The 16019-nt window shown below is 44.3% G+C and overlaps 1 protein-coding gene and 1 non-coding gene across 2 annotated transcripts in view; one reads left to right on the top strand and one right to left on the bottom strand.

Moving 5' to 3' along the window:
* The window catches only part of LOC126416913 (protein ATP6V1FNB-like), an 89026-nt gene that overhangs the window by 68418 nt on the left and 4589 nt on the right, over nucleotides 1-16019 (bottom strand). The window lies entirely within an intron of this gene.
* LOC126417672 (U6 spliceosomal RNA) lies at nucleotides 5374-5481 on the top strand. The gene has a single exon (XR_007575750.1). It is a non-coding gene; the product is annotated as a U6 spliceosomal RNA (small nuclear RNA).

Raw genomic sequence — 16019 nt, 5'->3', positions numbered from 1 at the left:
GACGAAACTAAAATGAGCTCTAACATGGAAATTGAGCGTTTCCGGACACATGTCCACATAACATCTTTTCTTTATTTGTGTGAGGAATGTTTCCTGAAAGTTTGGCCGTACCTTTTTGTAACACCCTGTATATGTTCTGTAAACTGACTCGTTCCAGATCATTTCGATAAATGGATCGTTCAAATGATCTCTGAAACATGTAACTAACTAACTTCATCATGTCCACCGAGACAAAACTGTAGTCAAAATAGTGCACACCCAGTGTTCAGTTTCACGAAAAAAAAAAAACCAACGAAAACAGCGATATTGATGCAAGTGACTGAGTATTCTGTTCCTATCACTTCCATACGCACTGTCCTCATTGTGTAAAATGAGTAATTAAAATCATGCAGACCACATCTTCTGCATGTTGGTGTTTGCACTAATCGGGTATCGTGAAGTTTTCGGGTCGAGGAGAGTGCGTGATACGACCAGTCGACTTTCACCAGAAACGCGAATAATACGGGGTGTTTGGGGAGGAAAGGTCAATATTTTAAGCAGTGATAGTATAAGTAATTTTGAACAAAAAATGTTATACGAACATAGGCCCGCAAATACTTCGTTAGGGAGGTGTGGGTATTGAAAGGATCTTCAGTTCTGTAAAATTAATGTGCACAACGTGAACTTATACGTAATACAACGAGACCGTAACATGATTTTCTTGCAGACAATGCACGAGTTCATGCTATGTTTACGCTATGCAACCTACCACATATTATGGTCATGTGACGCACGTACTACGTAGTACGAGTATCATCACCCGTTGTTTGCGCACTTGTGCCGTGTAAGCCGCATTGTGTAGTGTACCGGCGACGGATCGGTTAGCTGTGTAGTGCATGGTGTTAACTGTGTTCGTACTAGCGCTGCTAACAACGCCAGACGTCTACAGTAATGAGGAATATGTAGATTGGTGTAGGCCTATGTTTATGGCTTCTGCGACGGTAGTGCTACCAGTGCAAGAGAAGAATACCACACACGCTTTCCGGCTTGACGATTACCTGATCGCAGGGTGTTTACCAAAGTGCTTATCACTTTGCGTGCAACAGGCTCTCTTCCAAGTAGACATTTTTCGTCCGAGCGTGCACGTGTCCTCCAAGATCACCTGACCTTACACCTTTAGATTTCTGTTTATGGAGTTGGATGAAATCAGAGGTGCACAAAGTGAAGGTAAGTACACGAAATGAACTGCTTCGTCGCTGCTGAATTGATTAGGAACCAACCACAGGCAACTGAACAAACAACTCAACATGTTATCGCTAGAGCGCAAAAGTGCATTGACGTTCACGATGGGATAGTCGAACCTATTCTGTGAACTGTACGACGTCTGTATGATAAGTGTTAAAGCCGTTTGTAAAAGACGTGGTACGTCTTTTTCAACTGAATACATGTAACATGCATGTTGTAATGCATTATGTACTAAATGCAAAGTAAATAAACATTATGTAAAAATGTGTAACGTAACTGTACTTCTCTGTAACATTGTTTTCAAGAAAATCACGTTACAGTCCAGTTGTATTGCGTATACGTTCAGTTCTGCACATCAGTTTTGCAGAATTAAAGTTCCTTTCAATACCCATACCTCCCTAACGAAGCATTTTGAACAGCTATGTTCATATAACATTTTTTGTTCAGAATTACTTATACTATCACTGTGTAAAATATTGACCTTTCCTCCCCTAACACCGTGTATGGTCGCTGTGACGTTACCACAGTGCGTATTTAGAACTATCGATATTCAGTGACTGCCCAAATAAAGCGCATTAACACAATGAGTTTTTCTCATATGAAAAGTATGTGAGGTTAATCCCGTTAACTCACAGTGCATCATCATCATCATCTTCATCTTGCGAGTATTCTATGGCTGGCGCCACTTCTAGCTTCCTGTGTCCCACTTCCTCCGATCGAGCCAGTCTCCTTCTTGTAGTCCTCTGACATCCACTGTATCATGGACCTCTCGACTCCAGCCCCTCCTAGGCCGTTCACGCTTCTTCTTTCCGCTGGAGTCCGCTGCCACATCGGTTATCGTCTGTCTAAATGTCCGTACCATTTTAGACGTTTCATCTCTCTGGTGTCTATTACTGATTTATCGACACCCAAAGGTTCTGTAATGGTGGCATTTGATACTCGGTTGAGCTTGGAGATGCCACGACTTCACCTCTGAATGTCTATCTCTAGTGCAAGCAATTTGTTTCTCTGACGCTTGTTTATTAGCCACGTTTCTGCTCGGTGCATAGCGCTGTTTTCAACAACTGGACAGTGTATACCCCGTTTGGACCTTTTTGTTATTTTGTTATTCCAAACGACCGAGTTCAGTTGTCATAAGGCCCTCCTGCTCTGTCCTATTTTCTTGTTTATGTCACCATCACTTTTCCGTTTGATGACATCATAATCTTCAGATACTTAAAAGACTTACATCCACTGATCACACTCGCTCGAACCTCCAGGGCCGGCCAAGGCATACAAACAGCCAGATGTGCGGGTCACGTATGGGCCGAGGATCGGGCAACATCCCAGCTTTGCTCGGTACCTCTCGGAAAGAACCCAGTACAGCTCGACTACTCATTCATTCATTTCTCGGGCGGCAAAATTCTCTCAGGCCGGCAGAATTGTGGTGTCAGCGCTATTTACCCTTCGTTATTTGTTTGCGGTATAAAGGACTTCCACAGATTCATGTGGCTTTTTGCAGCAAAAGAGGCAGCTACACTACTCACCATTAAAATTGCTACACCAAGAAGAAATGCAGGTGATAAACGGGTATTCATTGGGCAAATGTATTATACTAGAACTGACATGTGATTACATTTTCACGCAATTTGGGTGCATAGAACCTGAGAAATCAGTACCCAGAACAACCACCTCTGGCCCTAATAGCGGCCTTGATACGCCTGGGCATTGAGTCAAACAGAGCTTGGATGGAGTGTACAGATACAGCTGCCCATGCAGCTTCAACACGACACCACAGTTCATCAAGAGTAGTGACTGGCGTATTGTGACGAGCCAGTTGCTCGGCCACCATTGACCAGACGTTTTCAATTGGTGAGAGATCTGGAGAATGTGCTGGCCAGGGCAGCAGTCGAACATTTTCTCTATCCAGAAAGGCCCGTGCAGGACCTGCAACATGCGGTCTTGCATTATGCTGCTGAAATGTAGGGTTTCGCAGGGACCGAATGAAGGGTAGAGCCACGGGTCGTAACAAATCTGAAATGTAACGTCCACTGTTCAGATTGCCGTAAGTGCGAACAAGAGGTGACCGAGACGTGTAACCAATGGCACCCCATACCATCACGCCGGGTGATACGCCAGTATGGCGTTGACGAATACACGCTTCCAATGTGCGTTCACCGCGATGTCGCCAAACGCGGATGCGACCATCATGATGCTGTAAACAGAACCTGGATTCATCCGACAAAATGACATTTTGCCATTCGTGCACCCAGGTTCGTCGTTGAGTACACCATCGCAGGCGCTCCTGTCTGTGATGCAGCGTCAAGGGTAACCGAAGCCATGGTCTCCGAGCTGATAGTCCATGCTACTGCAAACGTCGTCGAGCTGTTCGTGCAGATGGTTGTTGTTTTGCAATCGTCCCCCCATCTGTTGACTCAGGGATTGAGACGTGGCTGCACGATCCGTTACAGCCATGCGGATAAGATGCCTGTCATCTCGACTGCTAGTGATACGAGGCCGTTGGGATCCAGCACGGAATTCCGTATTACCCTCCTAAACCCACCGATTTCATATTCTGCTAACAGCCATTGGATCTCGATCAACGCGAGCAGCAATGTCGCGATACGATAAACCGCATTCGCGATAGGCTACAATCCGATCTTTATCAAAGTCGGAAACGTGATGGTACGCATTTCTCCTCCTTACACGAGGCATCACAACAACGTTTCACCAGGCAACGCCAGTCAACTGGTGTTTGTGTATGAGAAATCGGTTGGAAACTTTCCGCATGTCAGCACGCTGTAGGTGTCTCCACCGGTGCCAACCTTGTGTGAATGCTCTGAAAAGCTAATCATTTGCATATCACAGCATCTTCTTCCTGTCGAATAAATTTCGCGTCTGTAGCACGTCATCTTCGTGGTGTAGCAATTTTAATGACCAGTAGCATATTATTCTACTGTCAGTTGCAACATTTTTCGACGGAAGTGAATAAAGAGTATGAAGACTATGTATTACTGCAACATATGTTGGGTAAGTCAAGGGACAGGCTTGAAACTAGTTTTCGATTTAAAATCCGCTAATGTTGAATCTATGAAGGAAAAAGAAGCGCAGGAACGAGAATTAGAACACCCGGAATGGATTGCACCCCTCGGATTTTAAGTGGATTTCACTGTGCACTGCCTATAATGAGACATTGCATGGTGAGAAACATTTCTGACATGATGTGGATGCATTTAAAAAGAAAATTACATTACAGAAGAGACAAATCCTGCCAAACAGAATCCAGTTCCCTAAGCTCACAGGTATGAAAGAAATGCAAGGTCTGAAAGTATTCATTGTGGCCTTGAAAGAATTACAAGGATAGTTTTCTAAGCGTTTTGCGGACACTGCCAATCTTACATCTGTTTTTGAGTTGTTTTCTAGTCCATTTGCCGTTTCGGTTGAAAGTGCCTATGTACATGTGCCGATGTAAATGACTGATCTGGAGTGTAACAAATGCTTTTACGTTAAAACTGTACAGGACGTCAGGTTGCGTTTCAAGTCTCCACAGTGAGGTTGCAGAAGTACTATAATATTTCGATCAACATATATGTGTGAAGGACTGTTTTTCGACTACAAAACTAAATAAGTCACGATTTCGAGGCAAGCCGTGGGCGAAAGTCTGTGAAATGGGCTGCGTCTGTCCGTAGGTCGACAGTTTACTAGATAAAAAATGTTTTATGTCTGCAGGGTGAAAGAAATAATTATATAATATCGAAAATTTGTTTTGTTCGTGATCTATGCTGTTGAAAATATGAAACTAAGTCGTACGTAGTGCCACTGAATTCTCATCGAAACATTGCGCTTTCGCAGTTTCCCCTTCCTCCCACTGAGGCAGTATCGCATGACGGGGGAAGTGCGCAAGCAGGCTGAGTCCTATGGCACTCGAGACAGAGCACGACTTGCGAAATGATTTCTTGGCCTCCCCTTCTTTCTGGTATTGTCGCTAACCTATTTGGTTTTTGTCAAGCTGATTGTGAGGCCCTATCTTTCGTATACCTCTTTTAACTTACGAAGCATTTACTTAGCATCGTCATGGAACTAACGGTTGTTGTTGTTGTGGTCTTCAGTCCAGAGACTGGTTTGATGCTGCTCTCCATGCTACTCGCCCGCAGCTCGTGGTCTAGTGGAGTACTCGCTTCGGCGGTACATATACTAAAATTGGAACGATACAGAGTAGATTATCATGGACCCTGCGCAAGGATGACACGTAAAAAAAAAGAAAAGATAAAAAGGAAAAGAAGAAAAAGAAAGTAGCTAGTGTTGCTGCCTCTGGATCACGGGGTCCCGGCTTCGATTCCCGGCCGGGTTGGGGATTTTCTCTGCCTGGGGACTGGGTGTTTGTGCTGTCCTCATCATTTCATCATCATCATTCGTGACAGCGGCTAAACTGGACTGTGTAAAAATTGGACTGTGAAAAAATTGGGACTTTGTACGGGCGCTGATGACCGCGCAGTTGAGCGCCCTACTCTATCCTGTGCAAGCCTCTTCATCTCCGAATAACTGCCGCAACCCACATCCTTCTTAATCTGCTTGGTGTATTCATCTCATGGTCTCCCTCTACGATTTTTACCCCCGACGCTTCCCTCCAATACTAAATTGGTGATCCCTTGATGCCTCAGAGCCTGTCCTACCAACCGATCCCTTCTTCTAGTCAAATTGTGCCACAAATTTCTCTTCTCTCCAATTCTATTCAATACCTCCTCATTAGTTATGTGACCTACCCATCTAATCTTCAGCATTCTTCTGTAGCACCACATTTCGAAAGCTTCTATTCTACTCTTGTCTAAACTATTTATTGTCCACGTTTCACTTCCATACATGGCTACACTCCATACAAATACTTTCAGAACCGACTTTCTGACACTTAAATCTATACTCGAAGTTAACAAATTTTTCTTCTTCAGAAACGCTTTCCTTGCCATTGCCAGTCTACATTTTATTTCCTCTCTACTTCGACCATCATCAGTTATTTTGCTCCCCAAGTAGCAAAACTCCTTTACTACTTTAAGTGTCTCATTTCCTAATCTAATTCCCTCAGCATCACCCGACTTAATTCGACTACATTCCATTATCCCCGTTTTGCTTTTGTTGATATTCATCTTATACCCTCCTTTCAAGACACTGTCCAAATCCGTTCAACTGCTCTTCCAAGTCCTTTGCTGTCTCTGACAGAATTACAATGTCATCGGCGAACCTCAAAGTTTTTATTTCTTTTCCATGGATATTAATACCTACTCCGAACTTTTCTTTTGTTTCCTTTATTGCTTGCTCAATATACAGATTGAATAACATCGGGGATAGGCTACAACCCTGTCTCACTCCCTTCCCAACCACTGCTTCCCTTTCATGCCCCTCGATTCTTATAACTGCTATCTGGTTTCTGTACAAATTGTAAATAGCCTTTCACTCCCTGTATTTTACCCCTGCCACCTTCAGAATTTGAAAGAGAGTATTCCAATCAACATTGTCAAAAGCTTTCTCTAAGTCTACAAATGCTAGAAACGTAGGTTTGCCTTTCCTTAATCTTCCTTCTAAGATAAGTCGTAGGGTCAGTATTGCCTCACGTGTTCCAACATTTCTACGGAATCCAAACTGATCTTCCCCGAGGTCGGCTTCTATCAGTTTTTCCATTCGTCTGTAAAGAATTCGCGTTAGTATTTTGCAGCTATGACTTATTAAATTGATATTTCGGTAATTTTCACATCTGTCAACACCTGCTTTCTTTGGGATTGGAATTATTATATTCTTCTTGAAGTCTGAGGGTATTTCCCCTGTCTCATACATCTTGCTCACCAAGGCTGTCAGTAGTTCTAATGGAATGTTGTCTACTCCGGGGGCCTTGTTTCGACTCAGGTCTTTCAGTGCTCTGTCAAACTCTTCACGCAGTATCATATCTCTTGTTTCATCTTCATCTACATCGTCTTCGATTTCTATAATATTGTCCTCAAATACATCGCCCTTGTATAGACCCTCTATATATTCCTTCCACCTTTCTGCTTTTCCTTCTTTGCTTAGAACTGGGTTTCCATCAAAGCTCTTGATATTCATGCAAGTTCTCCTTTCTCCAAAGGTCTCTTTAATTTTCTTGTAGGCAGTATCTATCTTACCCCTAGTGAGATAAGCCTCTACATCCTTATATTTGTCGTCTAGCCATCCCTGCTTAGCCATTTTGCACTTCCTGTCGATATAATTTTTGAGACGTTTGTATTCGTTTTTGCCTGCTTCATTTACTGCATTTTTATATTTTCTCCTTTCATCGATTAAATTCAATAATTCTTCTGTTACCCAAGGATTTCTACTAGCCCTCGTCTTTTTACCTATTTGATCCTCTTCTACCTTCACTATTTCATCCCTCAAAGCTACCCATTCATCTTCTACTGTATTTCTTTACCCCATTCCTGTCAGTTGTTCCCTTATGCTCTCCCTGAAACTCTCTACAACCTCTGGTTCTTTCAGTTTATCCAGGTCCCATCTCCTCAAATTCCCACCTTTTTGCAGTTTCTTCAGTTTTAATCCACAGTTCATAACAAATATATTGTGGTCAGAGTGCACATCTGCCCATGGAAATGTCTTACAATTTAAAACCTGGTTCCTAAATCTCTGTCTTACCATTATATAATCTATCTGATACCTTTTAGTATCTCCAGGGTTCTTCCATGTATACAACCTTCTTTCATGATTCTTGAAACAAGTGTTAGCTATGATTAAGTTATGCTCTGTGCAAAATTCTACCAGGCGGCTTCCTCTTTCATTTCTTAGTCCCAATCCGTATTCACCTACTATGTTTCCTTCTCTCCCTTTTCCTACTCTCGAATTCCAGTCACCCATGACTATTAAATTTTCGTCTCCCTTCACTACCTGAATAATTTCTTTTATCTCATCATACTTTCATCAATTTCTTCGTCATCTGCAGAGCTAGTTGGCATACAAACTTGTATTACTGTAGTAGGCGTGGGCTTCGTGTCTATCTTGGCCACAATAATGCATTCACTATGCTGTTTGTAGTAGCTTACCCGTACTCCTATTTTTTTATTCATTATTAAACCTACTCCAGGATTACCCCTATTTGATTTTGTATTTATAACCCTGTATGCACCTGACCAAAACTCTTGTTCCTCCTGCCGCCGAAATTAAATAATTCCCACTATATCTAACTTTAACCTATCCATTTCCCTTTCTAAATTTTCTAACCTACCTGCCCGATTAAGGGATCTGACATTCCAAGCTCCGATCAGTAGAACGCCAGTTTTCTTTCTCCTGGTAACGACGCCCTCTTGAGTAATCCCTGCCCGGAGATCCGAATGGAGGACTATTTTACCTCCGGAATATTTTATCCAAGAGAACGCCATCATCATTTAATCATACAGTAAAGCTGCATGCCCTCGGGATAGAGTAATAGAGTAATAATGTCATTATAATTTATTCGTTCTGTTATCCCAGGTACATCTGCTTCTGTGAAAAAAACTTCACCACAGTGAAAATGTCTATAATATGCTGTCACCAAACTGTACAACGCCAAACACAAAAGTAATGCAACAATCCTAAAGCGAAACACATACAGTAATATCGTAGTGCTGATTGTACGCTACATAACGAGTGCAGAGCTGTACCATTACATGTATTGTTGATAAGGTCAAACTTCATTTTCACAGCAGCGTGTGCAGCAACGCACCACCACATGAATGGCACACTCAAGGATCTCACGACACAAAATTCGACTCAGAGTCAAACTGGATACTGGGTACACATCATGACTGCAACCCTCCCCCCCCCCCCCCCTTCCCCCACCTTGCTCCCACGACATAACCTGCAGCTGCGGCAATAGGCAATAATAGTAACAAGATCTATGTCAATATCGATCGAAGTCTCGTAAACTAGGTTCTTCTACATTTACACAGATACTCCGCAAGCTACCGTACAGTGCATGGCAGAGAGTACACTGTACCACTTCTAGTCATTACCTTTCCTGTTTTACGCGCAAACAGAGAGAGGGAAAACTGACTGTTCCTATGCCACAGTACGAGCCGTAATTTCTCTTATCTTTGTGGTCGTTATGCAAAATGTACGTTGGCGACAGTAAAATAGTTCTGTAGTCAGCTTCAAATATTGCTTCTCTAAATTTTCTCAATAGTGTCCTTAGAAAAGAATGTCGCCTTCCCTCCAAAGATTCCCATTTGAGTTCCCGAAGCATTTTCGGAATACGAGTGCTTGCATGTTGTTCGAACCTACTGGTAACAAATCCAGCAGCCCACCTCTGAATTGTTTCGATGTCTTCTTTTAGCCCGATGTGGCGCGGATTCCAAACACTCTGGCAGTAGTCTAGAATGTATCGCACCTATATGCGGTGCCCTTTACAGATGAACCACACTTTACTACAAATCTCCCAATAAACCGATGTTGGCCATTCGCCTTCCATTTTACAATCCTTACACGCTCGTTCCATTTCATATCGCTTTGCCACTGTAGGCCTAGATATTTCATCAACGCCACTGTGTCATCTGAATTAACCTACATTTTTCTACATTTAGAGCTAGCTGCCGTTCAAAACACAAACTAGAAATCGTATCTAAATTATTTCGTATCATCCTGCAGTCACTCAACGACGTCATCTTCCCATACACCTCAGCATCGTCAGCAAATGGCCGCATACTGCTGCTTACCCTGTCCGTCAGATCAGACAATAACAGTGGTCCTAATCATAATTCCCTGGGGCACTCCTGACCCTTGTCTCTGATGAACACTCGCGTCGAGGACTCCGTACTGGATTCTATTACTTAAGACGTATACGAGCCACTTACATATCTCTGAACCTACTCCGTATGCTCGAACATTCCTTAACAGTCTTCAGTGGAGCATCGCGTCAAACGCTTTTCGGAAGTCTAGGAAATGGAATCCGCAGGGCAACCTGAGTTTCGCAAAAGCGATTCTTTCTATAGCCGTGCTGATTTACGGCCAGAAGTTTTCTCAAGGAAATTTATTATGTCCGAACTGAGAATATGCTCAAGCACTCTGCAGCAAACCGATGTAACGGATAATGGCCTGTAATTCGGCAGGTACTGCCTTTTGGCCTTCTGATATACCGGAGTCACTTGCGCTTTTTTCCAGTCGCTTGGAACTTTCTTTGCGCTGGCTGACAAATTCGCTATAAATGCAAGCTAAATAGGGGACCAATGCCGTAGAGTACTTTCCTTTCTTCCTTCAGGATCACCGCGACAAATCCATTTTTGTGAAACGAAATGCACATAACCGCGTGTCATATTCCTGAGCTATGTTGAGTCCCATACTACTTTCGTCGGCTACCTGAACCTTTGTTGGACCCACTGCTCGCGCTCAGGATGGCTTTGATATTGGGAATTTCGATGATAGCTATGTTGGCAATGCCTTACAAGAAGAAATCAGTGATTCCAGTTCAGACGGGGAAGCTGATGATTCTGATATTGGTCCAGGTTTCTGTATGGCTGAATGCTCAGTAAGCAATAAATAAAAGGAAATAAATTAGTGAAGCGTTCGAATCGCTTAAAAGAACATTGGTAAAACAACTCAGGTAGTAAAACGTACCATAAAAAACCGCACCCAACACGTGTGTGCAAAGTGTGTTCCAATGTCAATAAGAAGCAGAATGGAAAAACGTACCGAAAAGAAACAGCCTGGTGTTGTCCAAATTGTGATGCAGCTGTCTACATGCTGGAATGTTTCAAACTGTACTCCAGACCTACAAATTATGTGTAAGAACGGTGTGCACAAGTTTTCCTTCAGAATAAAAACGTGATTCAGTATAAGGGATCGTATGTCTGCTAATTTTAATATTTCATAATAAGAGTTTTAAGATGGCATAAACTGTGTTTCATCGTTTCTAATGAAACATCATACACATTTATTGCATTTGCAGATACAGAGCTATGTTTTTGGGAAAATGTGTTAAGAAATGCAATCCAGATGCTCGCTCGAAGGCGACTGAGGCCGCTCACGAATGTGTTAAATACCTAGACTTCAAAAACAAAAGTGATGATATTTAGAGGATGTGAACCAGTTAGAGCCAAAATAGTCATCATCAACGAAGCAATACCTACAACAACTTAACCAATTCCTTTACCGTGGATATATGTATGTCGAGACTGTTGTACGCACTTATAGATAAATTCTCGTCTATGCTCATATAATTATGACTGTAGTGACGAAAATATACTTATCTCCAATGCAGACGACGATGTCTACTCGTAGTTACAATGTAGGGCAACGAGTATATATACCGGGAGTAAATCGTGACGTGTCCGCGCTCTGCAAGGATCGCTGTTATCTCTCATCCATTTTAATATCTATGTAAATGATATGCTGGTCATTCCTGAGGGCAACGATGCTTGTCATGTCCTTAAGTTAGTTAGGCTTAAGTAGTTCTAAGTTCTAGGGGACTGATGACCTTAGAAGTTAAGTCCCATAGTGCCCACAGCCATTTGAACAATATGCTGACGACACAGCACTATACACCACTGGCCGCATTACTGACGCCGTCGTCGCCCGCCTCCAGCGACAGGTGGACGCCACCATCACCTGGTGCCAGACAAACAAAATAGCTCTCAATGCCGCCAAAACTACGGCAATCCATTCACGAAACGGCGCCCTGTCCTCCGCCGCAGTATTTCGATCGCAGGTGTGCAGGTGCCCTGGTCCCCGACAACCACCTATCTCGGGGTCCAGATGGACCACAAGTTTCTCATCCACTGTCATGCGGGAGTATGTCGCCAACAAGGGGCAAAAGCTGACCAGGGCTTTGCACCCACTGTTCCGCAGTAGGGAACTTAACCTGCATACCAAACTCCGCATATACCGAACACTTATCCTGCCTGGCCTCACGTATGGATCTGCTGCATGGGCCACGATTTGTGTCACCAGGATGCGGACGTTGCAGCGCCTGCAGAAAAAGGTGCTCAGGTGAAGCCTGCATGCCCCGCTACTCACGAGAATTGTCACTCTCCACGAGGAAGCAGATATCGTCCCCCTAAAGACGACCATACGCAACAACGCGCGGCGGCTCTATGAGAAAGTGGATGCCTTGCGGGACACTGTCCATGGGTTACGCCACGTTGGGACCACACTTCCACGCCGGAGACATCGACATCCGGTTCCCCTAACCATCCTAGAGGAATCGGATTCCAACCATGGCTAACGATAGGCCTGGAACGCCCACCACGAATGCATCCTTTGGCGGGACAAGCCCCCATTCTACGTCCAGTACTTTCCCATCCTACCTGCCCACGTTAGGCTAAATTTTTCTGCCTGACTGATGTAGTGCTGTCACTGTCGGAGGGTGGTACTGGACTACAAGTCCCACCGCCACACCTCCCAAGTGGATTGCAGTGACGCAGTGTCACTGCCCTGTGGATAAATTTACTGCCTCACCAACACAGTTAGACCGCAAAAGACCGGTGATGCTGTATTGTAACGTATCACAAAAAAATGACGTGTCCAGAGCTGATCTTATTCGTAGCTACCGTTTTCTGGAACGAAAAATGGAATAGTCTAACAATAGCATAACAAGTAGAGGAGTAAATATCGACACAGATCCAACCAACAAGAAAGTGGTAAGGGCAACAGACAGAGAGCGTAACCTTTGGGTACTGACTGTTCCCGACCTACACAGAATGGCTGGCTAAAATGAAAATTGCGATACTAGCCGTCGGCTTTGACCAACGGCATAGTGAACATGTGTGAGACGATGTATGTTTTTACTGCATGACGCAAAAAATATTTCGAGTTACAGCAAGTTAATAAGAGAAACGTTTATCAGAAAGAAAACAGACCGAGTATTAAAATAGGAACTCTATAGGTGGGAACTACGACACACAACACAATCTTAAAAAATAAAACGTAAGCTGTCTTGGAAAACAAGCGATGGTTGGTTGTGTGGTGTCACCGCCAGACACCACACTTGCTAGGTGGTAGCCTTTAAATCGGCCGCGGTCCAGTAGTATACGTCGGACCCGCGTGTCGTCACTATCAGTGATTGCAGACCGAGCGCCGCCACGCGGCAGGTCTAGAGAGACTTCCTAGCACTCGCCCCAGTTGTACAGCCGACTTTGCTAGCGATGGTTCACTGACAAATTACGCTCTCATTGGCCGAGACGATAGTTAGCATAGCCTTCAGCTACGTCATTTGCTACGACCTAGCAATGCGCCATTATCATTTGCTATTTATCTTGTGATGCATGTACCGTCAGACCGATGTTCACCAATTATGGATTAAAGTTAAGTATTCCAGCAGCTACGTACTTTTCTTGCTATTATAACTCCTTTAACTGTTCCAGACCTCACGCCAGCCTGCGTGACCTTAAACGCGTGCCTTTCGGCTTCACCTCCTAGTGGCTTGGCTGTCTTGCCAAGTCACAACAATCGGCGACGAGCTAAATCGCGTTTGTACTAATTTTGCCCTGACTTACTTGTGTAATGGCTTCGCCACAATCTCCAGATGTACTGTCCGATTTTTATCGCTTGCAGAATCAGCAGACGCAGGCCTTATTGGATGCCCTTGGACAGCTCGTCCAGGGTAAACGTGCAATGCAAAACGATGCGGCAGCCGCCGCTTCACCGCTCACGCAGCCACAACACGCAGTAGCACCACCTTTTCGTCCTTTTGATGCGGCACTGGAAAGCTGGACGGAGTGGTCACGCCAATTTGGATTCCATCTCGCCGGCTACAGAATTCAAGGTAATGAGCGACAGCCTTTTCTCCTTTCCGCCATAGGCGTCCAGACGGACCGTGTGATAGTGAAATTATTTCCCCGACGCGACGTAGCAACTCTGTCCTACGAAGAAATTTTGTCAGCATTAGATGCATATTTCAAAGAATCAGTCCATGTAGTTGCAAAAAGGTATACCTTCTTTCGTACAAAACGTACGGCCGGTCAAACTAATCGGGAGTGGGTTGCAACCTTGCAAGGCCTTTCTAGGGATTGTGCTTTTGAGTGTCAATGTGGACTCCCTTATTCAGATACTATGGTGCGTGATGCAATTGCACAGAACGTTTCTGATGTTCGTATAAGGGAACAGATTTTGAAACTAGTAAATCCCTCCCTTCAACAAGTGATAGACATATTGGATCGGCAGGACACGCTTGACTTTGCTCAGGAATCATTTGAAACTTCACCAGCCGTGTGTCACGTTAACCGGCCTGCCGGGCGAGCTGCACGGAGCCGTAAACAGCCCTCGCGCCCGTCCGCGCAGCTGCCGCCAAGCTCTCCGCCACGTGTGCCGCGCAAGCAAGCAAATGCAGTGCTAAAATCATGCCCGTGGTGCGCTACTAGACATTCGCGTGAGAATTGCCCGTCACGCCAAGCAATTTGCTTTTTCTGTAATAAAAAGGACATGTTCAAAGTGTTTGCCAGAAAAAGCTCCGATCGGACGCTCAAAACCATTCCAGGCCCTTTGCTTCACGCTGGAATCGGAATCAAACCCAGAATACTCAGGCTCGTGCACCTTCGCCCATGGAAATTCATGTAGTTCATTCCACTCCGCCCAGTGCCACTCTCTCTAACAGTGACTGTATTCGTCCCACAAATAGTGTGGGTCGACATCAACGGAAATCCCGTCATGTCACAAGTGATTTTGTACCAGTGTCAGTTCACGTTGCACGAGACAGTCGCTCTTGTCGTCAGCAGGACAATAAACTTTTTGTAGACTTGGACATTAGTGGCAACGTGATACCATTCCAGCACGATACCGGAGCTGCAGTTTCACTGATCAATCACGACACGTACAAACAGTTGGGCACTGTTAAGTTAAGTAGTTATTCAGGACAAGCAATCCCTGTGTTAGGACAGTGCAGCCTTCTTGCAACATACAGAGGACAAACAAAACTTGTGTCATTGTATGTCCTTCGTTCTTCTTCTGCAGTGAACTTGTTTGGTTTCGATTTGTTTCAGTTGTTTAACTTGTCTATAGTCAATCAGGTCCTATCAGTGAACCAGACTGTGCATTCAGCCAGTGTTTCTCATCTATGTGAAGAGTTTGCAGACATTTTTGCACTGTGCCTTGGTTGCGCTAAGAACTATAAAGCACATTTGGAACTGAAAGTAAACATGCAACCGAAATTTTTCAGGGCGCGCAATGTTCCCCATGCATTGCGTGATGAGGTCGCAAGAACATTACACGATTTGGAATCGCAAGGTGTGATTGAACGTGTGCAGGCTTCTCTCTGGGCATCACCCTTAGTAATTTTGCCAAAACCTTCCGGAACATTGAGACTTTGTGTCGAATTCAAGGCAACAGTGAGTCCACAACTAGTGATTGCAACTTTTCCTTTACCCCGCCCGGAAGATCTTTTTGACAAACTGTGCCCGGGTAAATATTTTTCGAAGTTGGACCTAGCAGATGCGTACTTGCAAATACCGGTGGACGAAGAATCCCAGCGCGTCTTGGTGGTTAACACGCATCTAGGTTTGTACCGATTCAAACGACTGCCATTCGGGTGTGCATCCGCCCCTGCATTGTTTCAGCAATATTTACAAACTGTTTGTGCGTCGGTCCCTACTGCAGCAAACTATCTGGACGATATTGTGATCTCCTGAAAGACAGAAGTAGAACATTTAGCCAATCTCAGAACATTGTTTCAGGTCTTGCGACAAAATGGTCTTCGCTTGTGGAAGGACAAATGTGTGTTTTTTGCTCGGGACTTACCCTACGTGGGCCATGTAATCAATGCCCAAGGCATACATCCCAGTCCATAGCACCTCCGTGCGATACAAGACTTGCCTTCGCCGCAGAATTTGAAGCAGCTACAG

The sequence above is a fragment of the Schistocerca serialis genome, chromosome 8, assembly GCF_023864345.2.
Source record: "Schistocerca serialis cubense isolate TAMUIC-IGC-003099 chromosome 8, iqSchSeri2.2, whole genome shotgun sequence".
NCBI lineage: Eukaryota > Metazoa > Arthropoda > Insecta > Orthoptera > Acrididae > Schistocerca > Schistocerca serialis.
This window is presented reverse-complemented; position numbering and strand designations above follow the sequence as displayed.